The sequence below is a fragment of the Cervus elaphus genome, chromosome 17 (assembly GCF_910594005.1).
Source record: "Cervus elaphus chromosome 17, mCerEla1.1, whole genome shotgun sequence".
NCBI lineage: Eukaryota > Metazoa > Chordata > Mammalia > Artiodactyla > Cervidae > Cervus > Cervus elaphus.
In genome coordinates this window covers 59,540,088-59,567,304 of record NC_057831.1, presented here as the reverse complement: position 1 = coordinate 59,567,304, position 27,217 = coordinate 59,540,088, and the positions used below count along the sequence as shown (strand labels likewise).

The 27,217-nt window shown below is 42.6% G+C and overlaps 1 long non-coding RNA gene across 1 annotated transcript in view; it reads right to left on the bottom strand.

The window, feature by feature from the left end:
• Positions 1 to 25,479, bottom strand: part of LOC122673191 — a 31,469-nt gene extending 5,990 nt beyond the window's left edge. The window contains exons 1-2 of the long non-coding RNA XR_006334635.1: positions 25,438 to 25,479; positions 12,471 to 12,474 (exon numbers count right to left, since the gene is read on the bottom strand). This is a non-coding gene — a long non-coding RNA (uncharacterized LOC122673191). The remainder of the gene's footprint in view (positions 1 to 12,470; positions 12,475 to 25,437) is intronic.
• Between the last annotated feature and the right edge of the window lie 1,738 nt (positions 25,480 to 27,217).

The following is a 27,217-nucleotide window of genomic DNA, read 5'->3' as shown; positions in this document are numbered from 1 at the left end:
ATGAAGAGCCACCCCTGTGTGTTGGCTGCACAGATAGTATCATTTTCTTTGTGCCATGACATGAAAAATAATAAAAGGCACTGGGAATGAAAGTACCTAGATGATGCCTGACACTCAGTAAGTTTTAAACCAGAAGCAGCTGTCGTGACTGACGGATGGAACAGAGAAGGAGGCAGCAGTGTGATGGCAATGAGGCATCGGTAGGAACCACTGACAAGAGAATTCTTTCCCCACCCCCGCCCCCACTCCCAGCAGTTTCAAGAAAACTCTACTTGATGCTTTGCTGTTTTCCTCTCTGTGACCCTATGGGGGTCATGACCTCACTCCACCCCCACCCCCCAGCAATTTGAGAAATCCTGGGAAAGAGGATGCAGAAGACAATGTCCAGAGCTTATGCTCTGTGTGACCAGAGTTGAAAGTTGAATCTAAAAATATGTCTTACTATAGAACACCAATTGTGGCTGTTTCTATAGTCATTCCGGAGCTTATTACAAATCTTCCCCAAAAGAAATTCCTGGAATTGTGCTCGCCTGTGAATTGCCGGGAAGACACAGTACCATTCTTGGTCTGGCATGTGGTCAAGGCTGACTTGCAGTGGTCTGATTTGGAGCTTCTCACCGTCTGAGAGTGGGAAGCCAATGCTCTGGGTCTCTTTAAATCAGAATCACTCCTGGATGCTGAGACAGTCTTCTCTTACTACCACAAAGATGAGTGTCCTCAGTGTAGACCCAAAACTGAAGGCAACAGCCTAAGTCATTGGGCTATGCTGCTGATCTTTAGGCTAGTTATACTGCTAGGCAGGCATGTCTGTGCACTGAGATATCTTCCTATTATTTTACTCTGATGCTTTCCCAGTACCTAGCACAGGTGCAGTCAGGGTCTAGTGTCCTAAGACAAATATAACAGTTGAGAAGATTAACTTGAAAACTGAAGTTTTAAAAATAAAGCTGGATCCAATTTTTAGCTTTATCCAAAGTGATTTCCATGGCGTGACTGTTGGTTTGTTTGACACCTATTTAAACTTTGTTCATTACTTCAACAGAAATGTATTTATTATGTATTTATTTTTACAATTATTTACTTATTTATGGCTGTGTTAGATCGTCACTGCAGGGCAGTGGCGGCTTCTCTTCCTTGGGGCCTGCAGGCTTCCCCCTGCAGTGGCCTGTCCTGCTGCAGGGCGCAGGCTCTTGGGCATGCTGGCTTCAGTAACTGTGGCCCTTGGGCTCCGTAGTTGCCCCACAGCCTGTCAATCCTCCCGGCCCAGGGATCAAACCCATGTCCCCTGCATTGGCAGGTGGACTCAACCACTGGACCGCAGGGAAGTCCAGCAGACATTAATTAAAAGCCTTTTATGTGAGAGATTCTGGAAATACAATGATTAGTAAGACATAGTTTCTGGCCTCAAGGAGCTTCCATAGTGAGAACAAGAGCATTAATGGAAATAAACATTATTTTAAAATTTCATCACAGTGTTAATTAACTACAACTAATATCTTGAAGAGAAAAAAAAAACTGCATGAAAATTCTCTGGTAATTAAACAGTACTTTAGATACACACATTAAAAGTGTTGTTAACAAAGTAAATTCCTCTTTCCAAATTTATGTGTCATAATGAGAGTCTCCCATTATCTTTCTGTGGAGGAAAAAGACCCACTTAGTCAGCAGTGTTGCTAAGGGAACAGAGAAGCGGCCATGGCCCTGAACTGCTGATAGGGCTGAGAGGGGTCTGAAATGGTTCATGCTTTCAGGAATGGCAATCTGGCAATATGCAAATGCCTGACAATGGGAGGGAGAGTCTTTAAATAAATTATGGAACATTGCACAAGGGAATACTATGTGAACCATAAAAATGATGCTCAGATGAATATGGATTATGTCTTTGAGCAAGAAAAATACAAGACAGTAGACACAGTATGATTCCAATTACATGTGTGTGTGCCTGTGGGTGTGGGTGTACATGCATAAATAAAACTTGGAAAAAGATAAGGCTGATATGTTAAAAGTAGTTATTTCTGAGTCTTGAGAGTCCAAGTGATTTTTAATTTGAGGAGTGCTTTTCAGCACTTTTTGAATTTTCTACAAAGAACACTTATTACTGTCATAATCAGAGTGGGTTGGGGGAGGGTTTGGTATTTTTGTTTTTTATTTACTTTATTTTTGACTGCACTGGGCCTTTGTTGCTGAACTCAGGCTTTCTCTAGTTGCAGGGAGCAGAGGGCTACTCTTCGTTGAGGTGCACAGGCTTCTTATTGCGGTGGTTTCGCTTGTGGCAGAGCATGGGCTCAGTAGTCGTGACCCATAGGCTTAGTTGCTCCGCAGCATGTGGAATCGTCCCCAACCAGGAATCGAACCTATGTCCCCTGCATCGGCAGGTAGATTTTTATCCACTGCACCACCAGGGAAGTCCTGTTTGTTGTGTTTTTTAAGAAACAAAAAAGTCTGGATTGGGTCATGTCAGCTCCAGGGGAAAAACGATTCCAAGTAAAAACATTTACCTTGTGTGGCAGGATTAAAGACATGAGCTTGGGCAGCTGGTGGGGTTTAGATGATGTAGAATTTTCCAGCTAGGCCTGTTGAAGAGATAGCTGGTTTTTTTGTTTGTTTTGTTTTTGTGTTTGTGTGTAAGCAAGAAATTCATGGAAATTTTGCACTCTTACAGGAAGAAGATGCAGCAGTTCTCTTAGACAAATCATGCCAACTTTGTCACTTTTCAATGAAAATTTTGGAAAAAAGACAACCAGGAGAACTGCTTGCTGGAACATTAGCCAGAGGTAGGCCTGAGTAAGGATTGGTGTTAGTTACCTCATGTCACCCCTCACCTAGGTTGTTGAATTTATAGAGCAAAAGAGAGCTGATCTCTAATTTCAGTTTCTAAGTAAAAGTTGATTCTTTTTTTTTTTCATTTATTTTTATTAGTTGGAGGCTAATTACCTTACAATATTGTAGTGGTTTTTGCCATACATTGACATGAATCAGCCATGGATTTACATGTGTTCCCCATCCCGATCCCCCCTCCCCTCCCTCTCCACCCGATCCCTCTGGGTCTTCCCAGTGCACCAGTCCCCGAGCACTTGTCTCATGCATCCAACCTGGGCTGGTGATCTGTTTCACCCTTGATAGTATACTTGTTTCAATGCTGTTCTCTCAGAACATCCCACCCTCGCCTTCTCCCACAGAGTCCCAAAGTCTGTTCTATACATCTGTGTCTCTTTTTCTGTCCTGCATATAGGGTTATCGTTACCATCTTTTTAAACTCCATATATATGCGTTAGTATACTGTATTGGTGTTTATCTTTCTGGCTTACTTCAGTCTGTATAATGAGCTCCAGTTTCATCCATCTCATTAGAACTGATTCAAATGAATTCTTTTTAATGGCTGAGTAATATTCCATGGTGTATATGTACCATAGCTTCCTTATCCATTCATCTGCTGATGGGCATCTAGGTTGCTTCCATGTCCTGGCTATTCTAAACAGTGCTGCGATGAACATGGGGGTGCACGTGTCTCTTTCAGATCTGGTTTCCTCGGTGTGTATGCCCAGCAGTGGGATTGCTGGGTCATATGGCAGCTCTATTTTCACTCCTGGGCATGTATCTAGAGAAAAACTCTAACTTGAAAAGATACATGCACCCCAAAACTCAGCAGCACCATTTACAGTCACCAAGACATGGAAGGAACCTGTGTCCATTAACAGACAACTGTCTAAAAAAGATGGGTACATATACGTGATGGACTCAGCCATAGTAAGAGGTAATAATGCCATTTGCAGCATCAATGGATCTAGAGGTTATCACACTAAGTGAAGTCAGTCAGACAGAGAAAGCCAAACATCATATGATATTATTTATATGTGGAATCTGAAGAAGTGATACCAAAGAGTTTAACTTACAAAACGGAAGCAGACATAGAAAACAAACTTAGGGTTCCCAAAGGAAAAAAGCTGGGGCTGAAGGCGAGGTGGTAAATTACGAGCTCAGGATTAGCAGATATAAGCTATTAATACTATATATAAAATAGATAAACAACAATATCCTACTGTGTACCACAGGGAACTATACTCAATATCAACATTCAATATCTTATAATAAGCTACAATAGAAAAAAGTTGATTCTTTTATTTTAAACACTGCATTAAAATTGCTACATATTTTAAACATTCTTAAAAAAATAGAAAATTGTAAAAAGAACACAGTTTTAAAAATTGCCTTATTTTCTTCAGATTTTTCTCTTCCCATACCAATATAAATATTATAGAAAATTTAAGCCATCCTGAATCCTCTCCCCAATCCCATTTTCCTACTTTCCTCCTTAGAGTTAACCACAATAATTATTTCAGCGCTCATCACTTCTATGTGCATTTTAATAATTTCTCTCTATATTTTGTATCAATAAACATCTAAACTTTTTTTCCTCAGACTTGCTTATTTTGGTGGTTGTTGTTCTTAGATTTATCCGTGTTGATAGATGTCACTCTAATTTATTCATTTTGACTTCTGTGTAGTAATCCCTTGTAGACATATGAGGCAACATATTTAGCCATTCTTCCATTGATGGACATTTAGGTTGCTTACAATTTTGTTTTGTTTTTACTATTTCTAACAATGCAACAATGAACATTTGTGAACTTGTATCCCTCTGCAGCATGTAAACCTGAACATGGGATTATTGAGTCATAGGCTAAGTGTAACTTTTTTCTAACTAGGAATAGCAAATGGCTCTTCCAGGTGATTATACCAGTTACAGCCCCACCATAAGTGTTTGAAGGTTCTTGCCAGTCTTTGGAACTGCTGCTATTTAAATCTTTGCCCATTTGAAGACTGTGGAATGATTTCTCATTGTCATTTGGTTTCCCTAATTAATTTTGAGCGTGACCTTCCTTCCGTACTTTATTTGCCATCAGTTTTTCTTTCTTCTTAGCAACATGTTATGGCCTTTGATCACTTTTTAAAAAATACTCTTTTCCATTATGGTTTATCACAAGATATTGAATATAGTTCAATAACAAGTAGGACCTTGTTGTTATCTATTCTGCATATAATAGTTTGCATCTGCTAATCCCAAACTCCCAATCCATCCCTCCTCCATCCCACCTGCCCCTGGCAATCACAAGCCTGTTCTCTATGTCTGTTGATCACTTTCTTAATGAGTTTTTAGCTTTTTCCTGTTTGGTTTAATTCTCACTTTAGCTTTTAAAAAAACAAGAAAAATAAATCCATCTACCCATCCATTTCATTTTTTTTTAAGTGAAAATTGGTTGTTAGATGCTATGAGATAATTAAGAAAAAAAGTTGTCACTTACATGAAAATATTCAGTTTATACTATTTTTGAAGGTAAGTAGAGGAAGCTCTTCTTCCATATATTATTTGTATTGTATTAGGACTAATCTTCAATTACATTTTGTTCTTAAGGTTTATTTCAGACTATTCTGATAAAAATACAAAATGATGTAGTTACAATGATTATTGTATTGCCCTTAATTGTCCAAATAAAGCATCCATTCTAGATTTTAGAATCAGAAAATAAAGATGGCCATGCTCCCCCAAGGTTATCTTGCCCTCATTATGCAGCCGCACATGTGGGATGGTCAGGGGTACACAGAGAATGACTAATGCATTAATAAGGCTTACATGTACCTCTCACCCCCCTATAATTGCATTCCTTTCATTAGCTTTTACCCAGCTGGTCTGAGTTGCACAAACAAAATATTGTATAAGATCGGCCCATTGATGGTAAATTCAGAACAATTTTTGTAAAACTCTTGCCAAGTTACATACTGACCCCAGGGTCTTTAAACCAGCCAAAAAATGTTGAGCAAAAACTGAATTAAACCTATTATCACAAATTTGTGCCCCCTAATCTGATGAGACTTCCAGATGTCCAGCCCAAGACCATCTGCTGAATGTCTGTGGGCGCGCACTCCCAAAACATGTGCCTGGATAAGAGTAATAGACCAACAGCCTGCGGCTCTGAAACTCTGAGTGGTTCCTGCTTAGACATAAAAGCAGACGAACAGAAAACAAGTGAGTGAGGGGCTTTTGAGGGATTTTTTTAAACCATAATTTGCTTTCTGTTTAACTGACCAGTTGCTTTGTTCTTGTAGTCAAGTGGCTCATCTCTCTCAAAAACAACAGACTGTGATTTCAAATATTTTAAAAAGCGGCCAATTCCAAAACCTTTGGGAGTTAGTTGCTAACTTACACTTGGTAATAATTCTGAGTAGCATGATTCGTTGGTTATAGTAGCTTCGTCTTACGGCAAGATTCTGGGAAAACAGACTCAGAGAAGGACCTGCATGGGCAGGAGGTTATGGGAGGGTGCTCTTGGGAACAGTTGGGGTGAGAGAGTGAGGGGAGTAGAATCGGGCGGAAGGAGAAGTTGAACTGAGAGGAGCCACAACTGAGGCCGCAACCATTCCCGTGCCGAGCTTCAGAGCCCAGATGCTGTGACGATTCCATGTGTTAACTTGGCCAGGCTCTGGTGCCTCTCTGGTTGGTCAAATACCAGGCTAGATGTTGTTGTGAAGGTTTGTTGCGGTTGTGGTTTTTTAGATGTAATATTTAAATCAGTACACTTTCAGGGAAGCAGATTACCCTCATAATGTGGGTGGGCTTCATACAATCAGTTGAAGACCTTAAGAGGTTACTTTCTTTCTTCTTTTCTTTTTTTTAAATTAATGAGAGCATTTATTAATGTATAAAATACAGTGTAAAGTTGTTTGTAAATCTGGTTATAACAAATTAAAATGTAACTATTAATACATTAAATTGAATTAACAGCTGTTTACCTTACTTCATTTGTGCTTAAAAATAATGATTATAACTGTAAACTCATATTCTAAGCATTTGTAATAATAAATCCCACTTATTCAGTCATTCAAAGTACAATTACGTTTTTTAGTCTCTGTAGTTGGCACTAAGACTATATCAATTAATAATAATAATCCATGGCTGATTCATGTCAATGTATGGCAAAAACCACTACAATATTGTAAAGTAATTAGCCTCCAACTAATAAAAATAAATGGGAAAAATAATAATAATAATAATGGTACCAATGAAAGATCAAATGGAAAAAATGGCCTTCCTTTACAAAGGACCACTTTTATTAGATCCAACAAATTCCAATTGGGCAATTCTTCTACTACTAGAGGAATATGTCTTCTAAGTTACTTTTGCTTCAAAGAGCCAAGACTGGGGTTTATTGAAGCAGAAGGAAATCTCCTTAAGACTGCAACATAAAAACACTGCCTGCATTTCCAGTGCCGGAAATGCGACCCCAAGGTTGCTGCATTAACTCTCACCTATATTTCCAGCCTGTCCTACAGATTTCAGCTATGATTGTCCCCACATGCATATGAGTCAATTTGTTAGCCTAGGGGTTAGATCCTCTGGGTCTATGTTATGGCACTTTTATTAGGGCTTACCATATATGGCATATGGCATCTGTTCCCATCCGTGTCAAGAGCTGTGAAGGGCCTGAGATTTTTATTCTACTTGCAAGCTAACAAGTTGGCTTGCCACAGTTTCTGGGATGCTGGTAGAGCCCCATGGATGAGGCTACTGGGTCAGAGATGAAGCATGGTTTATAACTCAAAGCTATAGAACAGACGAGTTTAAGCATTTTATGTTGGTTGCTTGAGCCCCAATTTCCATAAGGTGATACAAGAAGGATCACATCACACCTGCACCCATAGTGGACTGCATTATAGTAGAAGGACCCTGAGTTTAGAGAATCCAAATCTTTTATAATGGGCAGTAAGTAAAAAAAAAAAAAAAAAAAAAGGGCAGTAAGTATGCATGTCCTTTGCTCCAGAAGGAGGTATATGTCTATCTTCCATGCCTGTAAGAAAACCTAAGCTCTGGAGGAAGACACTAGATCTTCCAAGGCTATTGGCTACACAAACATCCTTGAAATGGTAATTCAGACCAAAGGCAGCCAATGCCTCAATAGGACTTGCAAAAATGCAAGAACTTGTGGAGAGCTGTCTCAACACAAGACACTTCTAGCATAGGGACTGCCAAGTTATATGATCCAAAGAACAGTGCTTTTAAGATGTTGTTTTTAGTGAAAATCTGAGAATTTGGTCTCTAGCTTTATGTTAAACTGTTCTGTCTTTATTTGGCAGCTTTTCACCAGTAGATTAAGAGTCAGACTGCCTGGGTTTGATCCTGCCTCTGTCACACATTTGCTGTGTGACCCTAGGAAAACCATTTAATCTTCTGTGCCTTCAAGTTTTATCTGTATCATAATGGTAATAAAAGTACCTTCCAGATAGGGTTGTTGTGAAGATTACAAAGTTAATAAGGGTAAAGAATTTAGAACAGTGTCTGGCACACAGCCTGTGTTTTTATTTGATGCCTTTGACGTTTGTGCTTAAGGAAACCATTTGCCGCTTCCTCTTCTACTCCAGACTGGTATATTGAGGCTAGATGAAAGGATCAATTCATTTCCTTTTACCACCTCTATTGCAGAATGTATGCTAATGTGTCAGATATTGCTATTGCCTAAACTGATATCCACTCACCCTCATTTCCTTAGTGCTAGAACTTGAATTCCAGGGGTAGAAAAAAGCCTCAATTTCCAAGTCTCTCTTGCAGATTGGTATAGCTTTATGACTGCATTTTAGATGATAAGTTTCCAAGCTGCTAAACAGAAGCAGTCCCATCTTATAGGGAGCTCCCTTTTTGTCCTTCTACCTTCTTATCTTCTAGACTTTAGTTTGGATGTGATGGTGGCAACTCTAGCAGCCATCCTAAATTGTGAAGGTACGAGCCACACTCTGTGCATAGCTTCAGAAAGACAGGAGCCTGTGTCTCTGAAGACATCACAGAACTGCCATCTGTAACAACCTGATAACATTTGACTGTGGAATTCTTTAACATGAGGGTGAAATCAATGTTTTCTTGGTTAAGCCATCGTAATTTTGCTTGTTTGATATCAGTTGTTGGCAGTCAACCTCTCCTGACTCATAGCTGCTAGTTTCTGTATTCATTCATTCATTCACTGATTCTTTATTCATTCCTGTGTTTATTGAGTCCTACTCTGTGGTAGACTCTGAAATGTTAAAACAACGTCTTGGTATATTCCCTTCTCCGGGTTACTGGATCTCATGGAGATGAGTTGTAGCTCCAATAAACCCGAATGGAAAATTATACAAAATAATGGTGTTTGTGTTAGAATATCTTCCTGTTTTTTGAAAATGGAGCTGTTTAATGATCTGCAAATTCACGAAAGTTCAGAGGAAAGAATGAAGCTGCACTGAAAAGGCCTTGGTGACGGTGGGAGTCAGAGTTCTGGTAACTTGCTTTGATTTTGCTTCCTGCTCCCGGCTCTTCCCTGCATCCATCTTTGGTTAGAAATGACATCATCCCTCACTCTCACCAGCCTGAAATGAGTTGTCCTTTATCTTTTCAACTATGAATGTTCCTGTGAAGTCTTCTATTTTTAAGACACAGGGGAAACAGATATGAAAGTATAGGAGGGAATTGTGATCACAATAACCATACACTCTCCATCTTTAAAGTAAAATTTTTCAAACATTCAGCTAAGCACATAAATCCTTTAGTTATCTCCTGACAGGTCAGACATATTTAGCCTTGGTCTATCTATGAAGAAGGAAACTGTGTTGAAGTCCTAAAGCTTCAGGTACTCATTTAATAAATATTCATGAATATTAACTACAGACTTGGCACCAGAGATAGGGGTAAGCAGCAAAATCAGAACGGTCCTTGCCCTCTTGCTTCTTAGAGTTTTCAATAGCTGTCTTCCTTTCGTTGACAAAAATTATTCAAATTCTCACCCATCTTTACTTCAAACACACATATATTGTGTTGAGTTGGTTCCTCCAAACTGGAATCATGTGTAAAACTGCCTCAATTTAACCTTTGACCCAATGTAGACTCATTCAGATTTCTTTTCTCCAAAAGAATACCCCCACCCCTGTTTCACATGAGCTATGGTATATGTCTTCATAAGGTAATATGGCATCCATATGATGTGAGCTGCCCTAGGAGAGAGCTATAACATTAACATTCATTTACCTCTCCAGGAAACTACCCCCTCTTCCCATACAAGTTAAACCTAATGTGCAAATATTCAGTAGTCCTTTTTCTTTCCCTTACCTTCAGCGCATCTTCGCCTACTCAGTGTAAATCATATTTACAAGGTAGGTTTTGTTGTTGTTGATTATTTTGTTTTTCAACATCTGGAGTATAATTGAGATAAAATGTAGGTCACTGAATAAAGGGCCCAGGACTTGTGTTTTTTCTTCAACAAGCAGCCCTTTGATCTATTTCAATTCATCAATAATATATTAAGCACATTACCATTTTATCTATTTTCCACAACCCCATATCGGTTTGAAACTTTAAAAAAAACACCATCCAACTATATTTGTATGTTTGCATGTCTTTTGCATAGTATGAACTTGACAGACTAGCAGTGCTGCAGAATTCTGATAGGGTGGAAATTGTGTTTAATCAATGTGATAAAAGCAAGGGGAAGTAACATAGACTTGAATAGCCAAAGGAAAAGGGTTGGCTTTTTTTTTTTTTTTTTGAAGCAAAGAAGTCTGGAAGTTAGATCAACAGTTGCATTTTTTTTCAGTTCACTTTGTTTTCATTCTCCTTCCCTGACTCCAATCTAATTTATTTTTGCATTAAATCATTCAGCTCCTTTCCTTTTGTAACGGGTTGGATTTGGGGAGATGAAGACAAACAGCTTAGACCTTGGAAAACACATGGGCTCCCGGGGTAGACGGCCTCTGGGAGGATTCAGCATTGCCTCCACATTCTATAGGGAAAAAACAGAGCCAGGTGCGTTTCTCCCCAAATCAAATTAGCTGCGAGATGCCACATCCAATTGTGGCAAATTGACGTGAGGGTTTGTGATGTCTGCACCCGCTCTTCCAGCAAAGGTCACCGCGGAAAGACGCAGGCACCAGGCGGCGGGGGGCGGCAACTCTCGCTAGAGCCGCTCCAGCAGGGGCAGGAGAGACGTAAAATGCAATCAGCCTTCGGAAAATTGCAGGAGAATCCAGTGGTAAGTATGTGTTCTAATCGGATTTACTGTGCCATCATTTACCTCTTTAAGGATGTTAACATAACATTATGTTTAATTGAAAAAATGGGTAGTTAACTGTTCAGAAGAGATTCTCCAGCCCCCTGTATAAGCCACAGTCTAATCAGGCACAAAATATAGGATGCCTTAATCGCATCGCCGCACAGTTTTCACATTTCTTAAATAAAATTTGCTTACTTACCTCCGAAAATTAACTCAAAATGTTGACAAATTTGCCCATCTTGATAGTTGTTTTTAAAGATCTCCCCTGACATTAACAAGTTAACATCATGCTTTATGACATTTAATTAGCCATATTTTATTTAATTAGCATGGTAAGACATCTAAAGCAATCCAAATGTTTCCTGAAAAGCCCAAGCAGAAGGCAGCAGTTCCATACATTGTGAGAGACCATGAAAATGTCTCTTCAGGCCTATTACCAGACGGTCTGCATTTTTGGCTACATCTAGTAGGCTGTTGTTGCTGAGAAATGGGAAGATTTTACGGTTTTGACAGACCATTTCAGGACCCCTCCCCCAAAATCTGTCTATAAAGGGAATATACTTCTTCACACTAACTTAACCCAGGACATGTCTCTGCTTGAAGGTAAAAATGACGCCGTGAGGCTCGTGATCTAACTGTATTTACTAAATAATGAATGGATAAGTAAGTATCTCATCTTGGAGGAGGTTGTTTTATACAATTGAAATCCTTTCTTCTCACAGTTTTTTTTGGTGACTTCTCACATACTTTCTTTATACAACTACTGGTGAGCTTCAGGGTGCCAAGACTCTGCTATAAATGTAAGTCTTGAATATATCGAACCTTGCTTATTTTTTAAAATTTTATATATTCATTTTCAGCTGTGCTGCATGGGCTTTTCTTGAGTTGCGGAGGGCAAGGGTTATCCTCTAGCTGCTGTGCGAAGGCTTCTCGTTGCGACGGCCTCTCTTGTTGCGGGGCATGGTCTCTAGAGCACACGCTCAGTAACCGTGGCACACCAGCTTCGCTGCTCCCCGGAATGTGGGATCTTCAAGGATCAGGAATCAAACCCGAGTCTCCTGCATCGGCAGGTGAATTCTTTACCACTGAGCCACCAGGGAAGCCCCTGAATGTTTATTGAGTGAGTATCATGGGCCAAGCAACACGACAACCACTCTCATGCATTTACTCCTTCCCCAGATATTGGGAGGTAGCTGCCATTATCATTGCCATACATTAGAAGATGAAAAGGAGGTGTAGAGATGGTTACTGACAGCTAAGTAACAAAGTTAGGGGTCAAGCCTAGAGCTTCTCAGAATAGGTCAGGGCTCCTGCAGAAATCACCCTGCCCCTCAGAAGGCAGACTCCTCAGGCCTGTTCAAATCCAGCCTGCTCTATTCTGAATCCAAAGCCAGAGCACATAACCTGTCTATGTCACAGCCTAACTCATGGCTAGTGGTGGCTGGCCCTATTCTTTATATATATAAAAAACCCCAAAACGATATGGGCTATCCATAATAAAGTACCAAAAAACCATGATGGAAACTTAATTTCTAATCCTAGAATGTAAATTCTGCTCCCCTCATAGTGTAGCCGAGTAATAAAGCTGAGTCACCTACCCTGCCTGAGTTCTCCTAGTTATGATTTCATTTTAAATGCTACATTAAACCCATATGCTGCCTCCAGACTTAATATTTTTTCTGTGCAGACATGAGTTCATTCAACTTTTTTTTTTTTTCATTCAACTTTTTAAACAGCAATTAGGCAAAGAACAACCTTTGTTCCATGCAGGTGAGTAAATGAAGATGTCCAATGTGAGGGGGCTGTGATAGGAGGCCACTCAGAAATCTGCTGTCTTCACCTTGATGATATAAAAAACTTGGGGGAGAGTTTTAAAAACACCCATGCAAATCGCTTTCAGATTTGGATTGTTTGTATTTGAAAGTGAGATAAGTGTAACTTTAAAGCATTTACTTAAATATTCCAATGGATATGACCCCTACCCTACCAATATCTGTGGTTACTCCAAGCACTTCCAAATTCCCCCCTCTCCCACATAGGGAATGCAGATGTAGGTTTTATGCTAAAATAGCAGAGCTCTAAGTGCATTAAGAAAATCATTTCAATAGAGCTTTTACTAATGCAGACGATTTTTTAAATGAAACAAGGCAGATACAGTAGCAGAGGCGCCACAGATTGAATAAATATCACTTAACCAATTACCAATTATCCATGCTAATGAAGGATGAGACAGAGCTCTGATAAATTAAAACCCCAAATAGACTGAATGTTGGTTTAACCAATGACTCTCCCCCTTTTGCAAGAGTGTCTAAGGGACAGCTATGAAATGACTGATCTGAATTTTACTTCCTCGCCCTTCCTCCACCTGCCCACCCTCTGACTGTGGCTCTGATGGGCAGGAAAACGGTCAAAGGGCAGACAGCTGGAGGGAACTCAAAGGGAGTAGGGGGGACCCACTGAGTGGAGAAGCTGCCCCTGGATAATTGGAAGTTGATTGGACGCACAATGGCCTCCTTTTGTCCACTTCTCATTTTGGATGAGGGGCCACAGCCAAGCCTGGGACAGCTCTTCCCAGGACCGTCCTCTCCTGGGCCAGTGGGGAGCGTCCATGGTGATAGCTGTGTGTGGCACAGTTCTTGATTTGCTCCTCTCCGCTCTGAGTAATCAGGGAGTGAGCTGGAAAACTCCAGCCATACCGGAACTCTGCTTCTTGTCATTTTGCAGAACTTCAGCCTGGGTCAAAGACCAGAAAGCCCGAAGGGGCTCCAGAAAAACATCTTCAGTGACATGTCCGACATGAATGTTATGAGGCCTGGAGCTTCAGGCTACAGTATTCATAAGCCTCTATTTCTGCCCCCCCACCCCCGCCACCAGACTTTCTCAAAATCTTCCTTTCTTCCATTACTCTCACCCTCCGTTCCCTCATCTGCACTCCTTCCATCACTCCTCTAATACTCTGTCCCATCTGGCCACCCTGGTCCTTCGCCTTATCTCTACTTGGTTAGTGGCCTCGCTCCCGTCAGCGTCACACATCCTGCATGTCGTGGGATGATCGCTGTCTTCCTCATGCTCCGTGGGCACCTTGCCCAGGGTTAACATAAAGTCACACGAAACTGTAAGGTCGTAGCCTTGGCCGAAACATCTGAGCCTGTACAGTGCATCTCTGCTGATCCGGCCTTTTCAGCCCAAACCTTGGGGCTCCTGTCCCACCTTTCCATATTTCAGCAACCAAACAGTTAAAGCTGGGCACAGCGGGGTGTTCTCTTGACCTCCACTCTATTCAGTCGGTGCCCTTCAGAAGACACTCCACCTCATCATCCCATGGCTCAGGTGCACTCACGGTACCCCCAGGAATCTACAAGGCCAAGTGCTTATACACAGTAGTCGGAGAATAAGTATAAAATATTAAACATTTAGTCACTTGCAGACCAGAATTTGCTTTCAAGTCCTACGAGCAGAGCTCGGACTGATCCATGGCTACATATGTTAGCACCTAGGGTAATTTAGGAGAAATATTTCTCCTTGTTTTAGAATTCCAAAAATGGTTCACGGTTCCACACTTTGGTGTATACTCTTTACGCTACCTGGAATGGCCTCCCCAGCTGTGCTCACAAGCTGCCACTGATCTAAGACTGCTCACGAGTCTCCTGATGACCCTTTGTCTGTTTAAGTAGTCACAAGCTTCCCTATGTCTCTATAGAGGTTCGTACCATTCTGCGTATAATGCCTTGTGCTGGAGCTTAGTCAACCCATTTTCAACCCATTGTCTTTGTTCAACTAAACCAGTGTTGGTCAGCCTTGGCAGCACACTGGAAGTCTCTGGGGAGTCTTACCCTCAGAGATTCTGATTTAATTGTGAGTGGGGAGACCTGAGGGCTGAGGGATTTAATCCTCCCCAGGGACTCTCACATGGAGCCACTGCCTTAGACTGTGGGGCAAGGGAGTTATTGTATCGCATTCGTCTTTATTACCTCTTCCCCTGGTGTGGTGCATGGCATACAGTGCTCATTGAATAAGTGTGCCTCTGCATTAGTTGTCCTGGTCTAGGCAGTCAAGGGCCCGTGGCAGAGACTGCCAACTTTCCACCAATATTCGTTCTCCATTCTATAGGAGAGCTGTAGAATTTCAGCTGCAGGTACAGAGATGCTTAGGAGAAAGGTCAGGTTTCCCAGCTTCGCTTGTGGCTAGGAGAGGCCAAGAAAATCATTCTGGTCCATTGGATATGAGCAGAAATAGTGGGTGCAATCACTAGGTTATGCCGTTAGAAGGAACGGTCATCCCTTTCTCTGCCCTCTTTCGTCCTTGCCTGCTGGCTAGAGTGCCAACACGGTGGTGGTGGTGGGCCATCTGGGACCTGGGAAGGAGAGAAACATAATGGAGGGGACCTGACCCCTGACTTATGAAGCCATCTTGCCAACCCCAGAGAAAGATGTAAACTGAGGTCACTCTTATTCTGGGTCTCTGTTACAGCACCCATGTGGTCTTGCCTAACTAATTTGGAAAAGCATTTTTTAAAAAAAATTCCATTTTATGTGAATTTAAAAAAATAATTAATTAGACTGCGTTGGGTCTTAGTTGAGGCCCGTGGGATCTTTTGTTGCCACTTACGGAATTTCTAGTTGCAGCACTTGGGTCTAGCTGCTCTGCAGCATGTGGGATCTCGGTTCCCTGACCAGGGATCAAACCTGTACCCTCTGCATTGCAGGGCAGATTCTTTACCACTGGACCACCAAGGAAGTTGTGGGAAAACATTTATATTGTTCTATCACCAGGCCTGATACTTGAGCTTGATAGCACTAGCAAAACTTATCCTACCTCCACGCTAGTCTGGTAGCCAACTCTTGTTGCTCCTTAGGGACAGCACGACTTGGGTTTCTGATGGCTCCCCATCACTCTTAGGCTAAAGACCAGAATCCAGAATCCAGGTCATGGACCACAAGTCCTTGCCCTTCAGGTCCTGTCTGCCTCTCCGACATCATCTGCTCTCCTTGGTCTCCCAACCCCCATCTCACTGACCTGCTCTTGATTCCTTAAACGTGGTGCATTCTCTGCCACCACAGGGTCGGTGTATGGGCTGTTCCTTCTGCCTGGAATGATCTTGCCCCATGTTTTGACCTGGTTAACCCTAACTCATCCTACTGCCCTTCAGGTCTCAACTTGGTTGTCACTTCCTCAGGTCTCCCCTGATCTCTCTGACTAAGTAACCCTCATATGATACATCTTGAAACTCTAAATTTACTGAGTTGTGATTTTTGTCTTTATTGGGAGTGATTATTTAATTAACAACTGTCTACATCACAAGACTTCTAGCTCCACAGGAGAAAGGCCTATGGCTGCTTTTGCTCACTACCGACTCCCCAGCGCCCAGCAGAGTCAAGCATGTAATAGATGTTGTTGCTATTGAGTCGCTTAGTTGTGTCCGACTCTTCTGAGACCCCGTGGACTGAAACCCACCAGCTCCTCTGTCCATGGGATTTCTCAGGCAAGAATATTGGAGTGGGTTGCTGTTTCCTTCTCCAGGGGATCTTCCTGACCTAGGGATTGAACCTGCATCTCCTGCATTGGAAGGCAGATTCTTTACCACTGAGCCACCTGGGAAGCCCCATATAGTAGATGCTCAGTGAATATTTACTAAATGAACATGTGAATAAATGAGTGAACCCAAGAGGGTAGTCTTTCCTTTCCATTGCAGAACCAGGTAGAGGCAGGGAAGATGGAAAGCATATGGGGAAGAGGGACTTTATTTCTTAGCTCTCTTGCCAGAAAGCATCAGCCAACCATGGTCTGGCTAGAGGAAAGTTAGCCAACTGTGATCTCACTAGCCTCAGTCTCAGATTAAGTTGTTCTTGGCACTCAAGCTACCCGATCACAAAGAAGTGGGTCGCCTCAGCTCCGGGGTGCAGCATTTCTTCCTCGAGCTGTGATGAATAGAGAGCACTAGTGCTTTCCTCTTTCCTCTCCTGTTTGCAGGCTCATCCGCCTGAAAGTTCCTGGTCTGAGCTTCCCTAAAGAGTCACGATCTCTTATCCAACCTGGCTCCTCTTGCCTGAATCACCTCTCCCTGTCCGCTTCCAAAGTATCCAAGTCCTGCCTCTCTTCAAAGCCTGAGTTTGTTCTGGTTCCTTCAGGAAGACTGGATAAGCTACATTAACTTGTGAATTCTCCCCAAACCCTCCCCTGCCCTCAAACCCAGGAGTTTTGTTAGGAGCATTCAGTAGGCTTTTGTGACGACTTGCCTAGCAACAGTATTTCTTTTCGTGTAACTGTACTATCTCCCCAAAGAAAACATGAATTCTTTGAGGGCAGGAATATGGTCTTTTTTCTTAGTGCCCAGCGAGTGTTTCCTGGTAAGCAGTTAGTGAAGCGTGAAGTGTTTGTTTAGGACAGTGATGATGGTGGGGGTGGTGATGATGATACATAAGGAAGTATATATCTTCTCCCCAAAGACTGTGGCTAACCTGTAATCCTGTGCCTTCGAATTAGGCCAGGAATGGAGTGCACATGGGTCGTGAGAAAATATTTCACTCCAGGATTAAAAGTCAAATCTGTTCTAGCATAACACACCACGAGGGCTCTAATTTACTCAGGCCAGAGTGAAATAGCTGAGATCTGAATCTCAAAATTGCCCAACGCAATAAAAACTCTGAATGAATTGAGGAAGTCTCTTTTAACTTTGGTTATAGTGAAAGAAGAAAAAAATGAACAAGTTAGGTTAAAAGGGCATTAATCTTGGATGCTAATCCTGTGTTTTGTTAGATTTACCTGGTGCCTCAAAGGCATCCACATCTGACTACCTGATTTATTCACAGAAACTTATGGATTCTTTTCTGAGAAGATGCCGAAGTATATTTGTCAAGACATGAATTGGTGTGTTTGCTTTTGTCTGTCTGCTCATCCATCCATTGTTCCTTCCTTTTAGCCAGCCAGCAACAATATATTGAGGGTTGCCCAAATGTTAGGCACTATGCTAGGCAAGTGATATAAGAACAGGTATCAGTAATAGCACCAACCAAAAAAGTGGTGAGGGTTTTGTTGCGTGTTTACCATGTGATAGACACACACATTGCTGTATTTAATCCTTCCAACAACCTCTAATGTACAGGACCATTGTACGCCTTACCTTGTCTCTCCTGACTCATGTTTTTTTTTTTTTTTAAGATTTATTTATTTTATTTTTGGCTGTGCTGGGTCCTCGTTGCTGCATAAGTGCTTTCTCTAGTTGCAGCGAGCAGCGGGTACTCCTTGTTACGGTGCACGGGCTTCTCAACGTGATGGCTTCTCTGGTTGCTGATCACCGGCTCTAGGTGCTTGGGCTTAAGTAGTGCGTGCAAGGGCTCAGGAGTTGTGGCCCACAAGCTTAGTTGCTCTGTGGCATGAGGGATCCTCCCAGACTAGGGAGTGAACCAGTGTCCCTTGCATTGGCAGGAGGATTTTTAATCACTGGACCACCAGGGAAGCCTTTGACTCATCTTTTTAAGCCCAGCTGTTTGCCATGACAACCAGCTTTCTACAGGTATAACCTGGGCAGAATCTTCTTTGAGCTACACCACTGACCTCTCACTTTCTGCCCCGGAGCTTCAGTGCAGCTGCCAAGGTTTGCACGTGTAGAACTGCTCAGCCACTCCGATGTGAGCTCAGAGATGAGAATACGAGGGGGTTACCATGTGATAAGTGCTGCTTCTTCTGTCTCTCAAAAGGACAGTTCTGAGGTCTACACGGTTCCTCAGAGGGTCCCAGCAAGACGGAGCCCCAGTGGCCGCACTGACCAGCTCACTCATGTGTGCTTATACTGATTTTCCCTCCTGCATAGTTTCACTCTTCCTAGTTCCTGCTCTTGTTTCCTGAGATAGCTTCCCCCCAAATAACTACTTGCATGAGTCCTTGGTCTCAGCCCTGCTTTCCAGGGGGGAAATCAAATGAAAACAATTAGCATTTACATTTCAATAATTGAGGAATGTATTGGTGATCCTCAAAGATGCTAAATCCCAGTCCCTGGAACCTGTAAACATTCTCTTATTTGGAAAAAGGGTCTTTGCAGTTGTGATTAAGTTAAGGGTGTTTAGATGGGAGATTATCCTGCATTATCAGATGAGCCCTACATGCCCTCATATTTGTCTTCAGATATTATTATTCATGGGATAAGGTAGAGAGAGAGAGCTGATGCATACAGAATAGGAGGAGGTCATGTGACCGCAGTGGCAGAGTGGAGTGATGTGATAACTAGTCAAGAAATGCCCTCTGGCTCAGTGGCTCAGTGGTAAGCAATCTGCCAGCCAGTGCAGGAGACAAGGGTTCAATCTCCAGGTTGGCCACAACTATTGAGGCTGTGCTCCGGAGCCCGGGAACCGCACCTACAAAACCCGCAGGCCCTATAGAGCCTGTGATCCGCAACAAGAGGAGCCATCGCAATGTGAAGCCCATGCACCACACCAGAGAGTAGTCCTCACTCGCAGCAGCTAGACAAAAGCTCACACAGCAACGAAGACAGCACAGCCAAAAACAATCTAAAGAAATTAGCAAAAAAAAAAAAAAAATTTTTTTTTTTTTTAAAGAAATTCCCCTAGCACCAGAGGCTGGAAGAGGAGAGGAGAAAATTTTCCCATGGTACCTCAGAGGGAGCGTGGCCTGCTGACACCTTGATTTCAGCCTACAGACACTGATTTCCAGCTTCTGCCCTCCAGAACTGTGAGAGAGTGAATGTATGTTGTTCCAAGCCACCAAGTTTGTGGTGGCTGTTTGTCACAACAGCCACGGGAAACAGATACAAGGAAACCGAGGTTCACAAAGCTCAGATAATTTGCCATGGGTGCTAGTTAGTAACTGGTGGAGCCAGGATTCAAACTCAGTTCTGTCTGATGCTGGTGCCCAAGTTCTCAGCACCCTGTTTCCTCTCCAGATAGAGAGCGCAGGGCTCCTGCTCTGGACAGTAGGCAGACAGTGAAGCAGGGAATCTGCGCTGGTCCTGTGAGGCTATCATGGAAGGAGCTGGGTGTCTGGGAACTTCAGGGAGAGGAAGGCTTCCCTGGGCAGAGGTCATTGCCTAGTGGCAACCAGGAAACCCCTGATGAGATGGAACCCCACTGCAGGGCACGTCTGGTGGAGTTCTGTCTGCCCATTTCCACCCACTGCTGAGCTATGCATGCCTATGCTCAGTCGTGTCGAAGTCTTTGCTTCCTCATGGCCTGTAGCCCTCCAGGCTCCTCTGTTCTTGGGATTTTCCAGGAAAGAATACTGGAGTGGGTAGCCATTCTCTTCTCCAGAGGATCTTCCCGACCTAGGGATCAAACCCATGTCTTTTGCATTTTCTGCGTGAGCAAGTGAGTTCTTTACCAGCACCGGGGAAGCCCTTGATGCTGGCTGAAAGCCAAATCCCTACCCAGTCCCTTCAAAATATCTGTTTTGATTCTCCCACGCTCATGCTCAGGGTGGACTGAGATGGATTCTCCACAGGAAGGCTTCTCTCTGTTCTGGAGAACTTTCTGGTTTCAAACTAAAATATGACATTCTGTCTCTGAAACCTCAGGGAGGGAATGTACTGTGGACTCAAAGGATCACTGAAGGCATGCCTTACCTCACACTTTGGGGTTCACCAAATGGGGTGAGACCCACTAGAAGTGTGTTAGGTCACTCTGGAGAGGCAGATAAAGAGACAACAGGAAGTGGAAATGTGCACAGAAACAGGCAAGAGACTCTGCAAGGGCTTGTTTGATGGCGGGTGTTAACCCCTCAACTTTCCTAATGTGGCCATTCATTCATAACAAAGCCATAAAAATTCTAACCGTTACCACTTGACATTAAATATTTCACCCCTTCAATACTTCAGGGGCCACTAATGGCTTTCATCCATGAGTTTAACCCTGAAAACGTTCTTTGGGTAAGTTTATGAGATGGCCTTGTTGGATCCTTCTCAGGGTACAGGGCTGGCACGTCTGCTGCTCTTAGGAACTTCCTACCAAACGCTGGGCAAGGTTCTGGGGCTACGAAGATGATGGAATCACTGGCCTCAGGGAGCGCACACTCTAGGTGGTAGGACAGATGCGTATATAGCACTTACCAAATAATCTTAAAGACTTCTCTGGTGGCTCAGACGGTAAAGCGTCTGTCTACAATGCGGGAGACCCTGGTTCGATCCCTGGGTTGGGAAGATCCCCTGGAGAAGGAAATGGCACCCTGCTCCAGTACTCTTGCCTGGAGAATCCCATGGACGGAGGAGCCTGGTGGACTACAGTCCACGGGGTCGCAGAGAGTCGGACACGACTGAGCGACTCCACCACAGTCCGCCACCATGTATGCGGTAGGAAGGAAGAAGAGAAGAGGCAGGCCTAGCTCAGCGTGGGGAACCGGGGATGGGCGGGCGCTTGTAACAGGAGACACTGGGCTGAGTCTCACCGGAAGTGGCTGGAGCTTTCCAGGCGGGAAAGGAAGAGGGAGGCGGGGCTTATTTGAGGGAAGGCAGAGGGAAGTATGTTTCAGTCGATCTGCCTGCCATAAACACCGTTATTGATTAGGTGTCTTAAGCAAACCACACCTATGGTTCTGGAGGTTAGAAGTCCAAGACGAAGGTGCTGCCTGATTCAACGTCTTCCGGGTTTGCACATGGCTGCCGTCTTACTGAATCCTGATGAGGTGGAGAGAGAGAGAGGTCTCCGGTCTCTCCTCTTTTTATAAGGGCACAGACATCATCATCTAACTCTCGTTACCTCTCAAACACCGCGACTTTGGGGATTAGGGCTTCAACAGGTAAATCTGAGGGAGACACAAGCATTCGGTGCAGACGTATGTATAAAGGTAAAGATGTGAGAGCAATAATAAGGGAGTGAGAGAGAGTGAGACAGAGGGAGAGAGAGAACCAGGGAATTGGCAGGCACTTGGTGGTGCTGAAGTCCAGGGTTCCATGTGCGCGCAGCTGGAGAGGTAAGCATGAAAGCCTGTCTGCCATGTTGAAGTTAGACTTCATTATGAATGTAATGGGGAGTCACTGAAGGATTTCAGTCAGGAGTGACATGATCAGATTTACTTTTTAAATGATCACTGTGACATCAGTGTGCAGAACATATTGGAGCGAGGCCTGACTGGAGACAGAGAGGCCAGTTGGGGGACTATGGCAGTGATCCAGGTGAGGGATGATGAAATGGGGATGACAATAGGGGACAGATGCAAGAGCAATTTAGGATATAGAATCAGCAGGAGGAGTGGGGCATAGATAAGCACTAGAAGCTGAAGGAGAACTTAAGGCTGACTTCTCAATTTTCAGCTTGTGTGAGTTTGTAAATGAATAAAAAGATTTGGGGAAGGGGGGAAATAAGGAGTTGAGTTGAGGATATTCGAATTTGAGAATATTCCCCATCACCCCAAGTGAAAGCGTTTGACAGGCACTTTATTCAGAAAGTGGTCTCTGGGATTTCCCTGGTGGTCTAGTGATGAGGAAACTGCCTGCCAGGGCCGAGGACGTGGGTTCCATCCTTGGTCCAGGAAGACCCCACATGCTGAGGAGCCACAAAGCCTGTGTGCCGCAGCTACGAGCCTGTGCTCTGGGGCCCACAAGCCACAGCTACTGAAGCTCGCCAGCCCTAGAGCCTGTGCTCCAGTCAAGAGAGACCATCACAATGAGGAACCCTTGCATCACAAGTAAGCGTAGCCCCCGCTCGCTGCAACTAGAGAAAGCTGGAGTGTAGCGACAAAGACCCAGCGCAGCCAACAATGAATAAATAAATAGGAACTTAGAGAAAATTAGCCTCATCCCAAGCAATAATACTCTGTCCTGGAGTAGTCTCATACACTCATACACACAGCTGCTGTCTAACTGCTGAGAGCTCTCAAGACTTTACATTCTGCTGGGATCTGTCTTTTGAGCTCCCACTTTCTAGATCCAACCACCAATTAGGTATTTCCTCTTGGATAGCCCATCTCAAAGGTTAAAGTGGCTGCATTCCGTTACCAGGGTAATCTGTTGAAAGCTGTGCTGTCTAATTCAGTATAGCAACCATTACGACTATTGAGTACTATTACTACTGTTATCCAAGACATATAGAGAACACTTAAAACTCAACAGTAAGGAGATGAACAGCTCAAAAAATGAGCAAAAGACTTAATCAGACACCTCACCAAGGGATATACAGAGACAAATAAGCATATGAAAAGTTGCTTAACATCATATGTCATTTACGAGATGCCACCACACACCCATTAAAATGGCTAAAATTCAAAACCCTGACACCAAATGCTGACTACGATGCGGAGCAACAGGAGTTCTCATTCATTACTGGTGGGAATGAAAAATGGTATAGACACTTTGGAAAGACAGTTTGGTTGTTTCTTTCAAAAGAAGACCATATTATCTAGCAATTGTGCTTCTTTCAAAGGAGTTGAAAGCTTGTGTACACACAAAAACCTGTACAAATGTTTGTATCAGCTTTATTCATAATTGCCCAAATGTGAAAGAAACCAATATGTCCTTCATTAGGTAAATGGATAAATAAACTGTTATGTCCAGATAATGAAAAATTATTCAGTGCTAAAAAAAAAAGGGAATTATTAAGCCATGAAAAGATGTGGAAGAAACTTAAATGCATACTAGTAAGTGAAAAAGTCAATCTGAAAAGGCTCCATTCTGTATGATTCCAACCATATGACTTTCTGGGAAAGGCAAAATTATGGAGATAGTAAATGGATCAGTGGTTGCCAGGGGTTAGCAAGGAGGGAGGAATGACTGTGCAGAGCACAGAGGATTTTTAAGGTTGTGAAACCGTTCTGTATGATACCATAATGGTGGGTGTATTACATATTTGTCAGAACCAATAGAACATACAACACCAAGAGTGAACCTCCATGTAGACTACGGACTTTGGATGATAGTGATATATCATTGTAGGTTCATCAGTTCTAACAAATGTACCTCTCTGCTGAGGAACGTTGATAGTAGGGGAGGCTGTGTGTGGAGAGGGAGAAGTAACAGTTACATGAGAATCTCTGTACCTACTGCTTGATTTTGCTGGGAACCCAAAACTACTCTAAAACAATACAGTCTATTTTTTAAAACTGTGATTAGTCCAAATTGAAATGTGTTGTAATTACAAAACAGACTCCAAATTACAAAGAGTTGGGTGAATAAAAGGAGGAAATATCTTAATAATTTTATTGATTACCTGATAGAAAGGCAATATTTAGGATATATTAAGTAAAAAATATTAAAATGTATTTACTTTTTTTTTTAATTTAAAAATGTGGCCACTAGAATTTTTTTTTTTTTTGAAAATTTTAAGTAGTATGTGCCTTGCATTCTAAATATTTCTACTGGACAGTGCTGGCTTAGACTATACTCAAGCCAGTACTAGAAACTAGGACTCTTGGCTTCTATTCCAGGATGCGTCATTCATTCAACCAGCATATTTCAAGTAAGTACTATGTGATGAATAAGATAGAGATGATTCCTGCCTTTGGGAAGCTTGCAGTCTTATTCTGGCTTATTATAGAGCTCAGTAAAAGAGACAGTTTTGAAAAGCACAAAACACCTTAACAATACAAAGAATAACATGAATATAATTTCCAGGTGGAAAGATGACATGCTCTGATTTCCAGATGAGAGTTAGAGATGTTAAGAATCCTTGTATAAGTAGAAAACCAGGCAATCAGTCTGATAATTATGACGAATTAAGAGAGGTGAAAGGCAAAGGAGAAAAGAAAAGATATACCCATTTGAATACAGAATTCCAAAGAATAGCAAGGAAAGGTGAGAAAGCCTTCCTCAGAGATCAATGTAAAGAAATAGAGGAAAATAATAAAATGGGAAAGACTAGATCTCTTCAAGAAAATTAGAGATACCAAGGGCATATTTCATGAAAATATGGGCAAAATAAAGGACAAAAATGGTATGGACCTAACAGAAGCAGAAGACATTAAGAATAGGTGGCAAGAATACACAAAATGATACCAAAAAGGTCTTCATGACCCAGATAACCAGGATGGTGTGATCACTCACCTAGAGCCAGACATCCTGGAATGTGAAGTTAAATGGGCCTTAGGAAGCATCACTATGAACAAAGCTAGTGGAGGTGATGGAATTCCAGTTGACCTATTTCAAATCCTAAAAGATGATGCTGTGAAAGTGTTGTACTCAATATGCCAGCAAATTTGGAAAACTCAGCAGTGGCCACAGGACTGGAAAAGGTCAGTTTTCATTGCAATTCCAAAGAAAGGCAATGCCAACGAATGCTCAAACTACTGCACAATTGCACTCATCTCACACGCTAGCAAAGTAATGCTCAAAATTCTCCAAGCCAGCCTTCACCAGTACGTGAACTGCGAACTTCCAGATGTTCAAGCTGGATTTAGAAAAGGCAGAGGAACCAGAGATCAAATTGCCAACACCCACTGGATCATTGAAAAAGCAAGAGAGTTCCAGAAAAACATCTACTTCTGCTTTATTGACTATGCCAAAGCCTTTGACTTGTGGATCACAACAAACTATGGAAAATTCTGAAAGAGATGGGAATACCAGACCACCTGACCTGCCTCCTAAGAAATCTGTATGCAGGTCAAGAAGCAACAGTTAGAACTAAACATGGAAAATCAGACTGGTTCCAAATTGGGAAAGGAGTACATCAAGGCTCTAAATTGTCACTGTGCTTATTGAACTTATATGCAGAGTACATAATGAGAAAAGCTGGGCTGGATGAAGCATAAGCTAGAATCAAGATTGCCAGGAGAAATATCAATAACCTCAAATATGCAGATGACACCACCCTTATGGCAGAAAGTGAAGAAGAACTAAAAAGCCTCTTTTTGAAAGTGAAAGAGGAGAGTGAAAAAGTTGGCTTAAAGCTCAACATTCAGAAAACTAAGATCATGGCATCTGGTCCCATCACTTCATGTCTATTAAATAGATGGCGAAACAATGGAAATAGTGACAGACTTTACTTTTTTGGGCTCCAAAACCACTGCAGATGGTGATTGCTGCCATGAAATAGAACGACGCTTACTCCTTGGAAGAAAAGTTATGACCAAACTAGACAGCTAATATGACAACCTAGACAGCTAATAATTTTTTTAATATAAAAGCAGACACATTACTTTACCAACAAAGGTCCATCTAGTCAAAGCTATGGTTTTTCCAGTAGTCATGTATGGATGTGAGAGTTGGACCATAAAGAAAGCTGAGCACCAAAGAATTGATGCTTTTGAACTGTGGTGTTGGAGAAGACTCTTGAGAGTCCCTTGGACTGCAAGGAGATCAAACCAGTCCATTCTAAAGGAAATCAGTCCTGAATATTCATTGGAAAGACTGATGCTGAAGCTGAAACTCCAATACTTTGGCCACCTGATGCAAAGAATTGACTCATTGGAAAAGACCCTGATGCTGGGAAAGATTGAGGGCAGGAGGAGAAGGGGATGACAGGAGATGAGATGATTGGATGGCATCACTGACTCAATGGACATGAGTTTGGGTAAACTCTGGGAGTTGGTGACGGACAAGGAAGCCTGGCGTGCTGCAGTCCATGGGGTCACAAAGAGTCAGACATGACTGAGCGGCTGAACTGAACTGAAATGTCATTGAGGTTATACCAGAGGATAAAAAGAAAAGCTATGAGGTCTATAGGGGCTTCCTTGTGGCTCAATGGTAAAGAATCTGCCTGCCAATGCAGGGAGACATGGGTTTAATCCCTGGATTGGAAAGATATCTTGGAGAAGGAAATGGCAACTCCCTCCAGTATTCTTGCCTGGGAAATTTCATGGACAGAAGAGCCTGGTGGGCTACAGTCCATGGGGTCACAAAGAGTCAGACACTAATGACTAAAGAACAAAAGCAACAAATGAGGTCAATACAAATTTAATTTCTGGCAAAAGAAGCTCAGTTTGGGACTCCCTGAAATGTACATAACCAAAGGAGCTCTGCAGAGAGATTTGCACATCAGATGGTCTTTGCCTTGGTAGTAACAAGAGAGGTTAGATTTTAGTCAGCTTTTCCTCACTCAGTGCTGTTGGGAGGTCATAGCAGGAAGAGGTGGGGCAGAGCTTAAATCCATCACAGTTGGCAGGAAATGGTGGAGGTAGGGATGACCCTGCAGAGGCAGCTGTGTCTTGAAGAGCAGCTAAACTTGAACGAAGCCTTTGGGAGGCCAAGAAGCTAAATGGCAGGTGACCAGCAGTCCCGT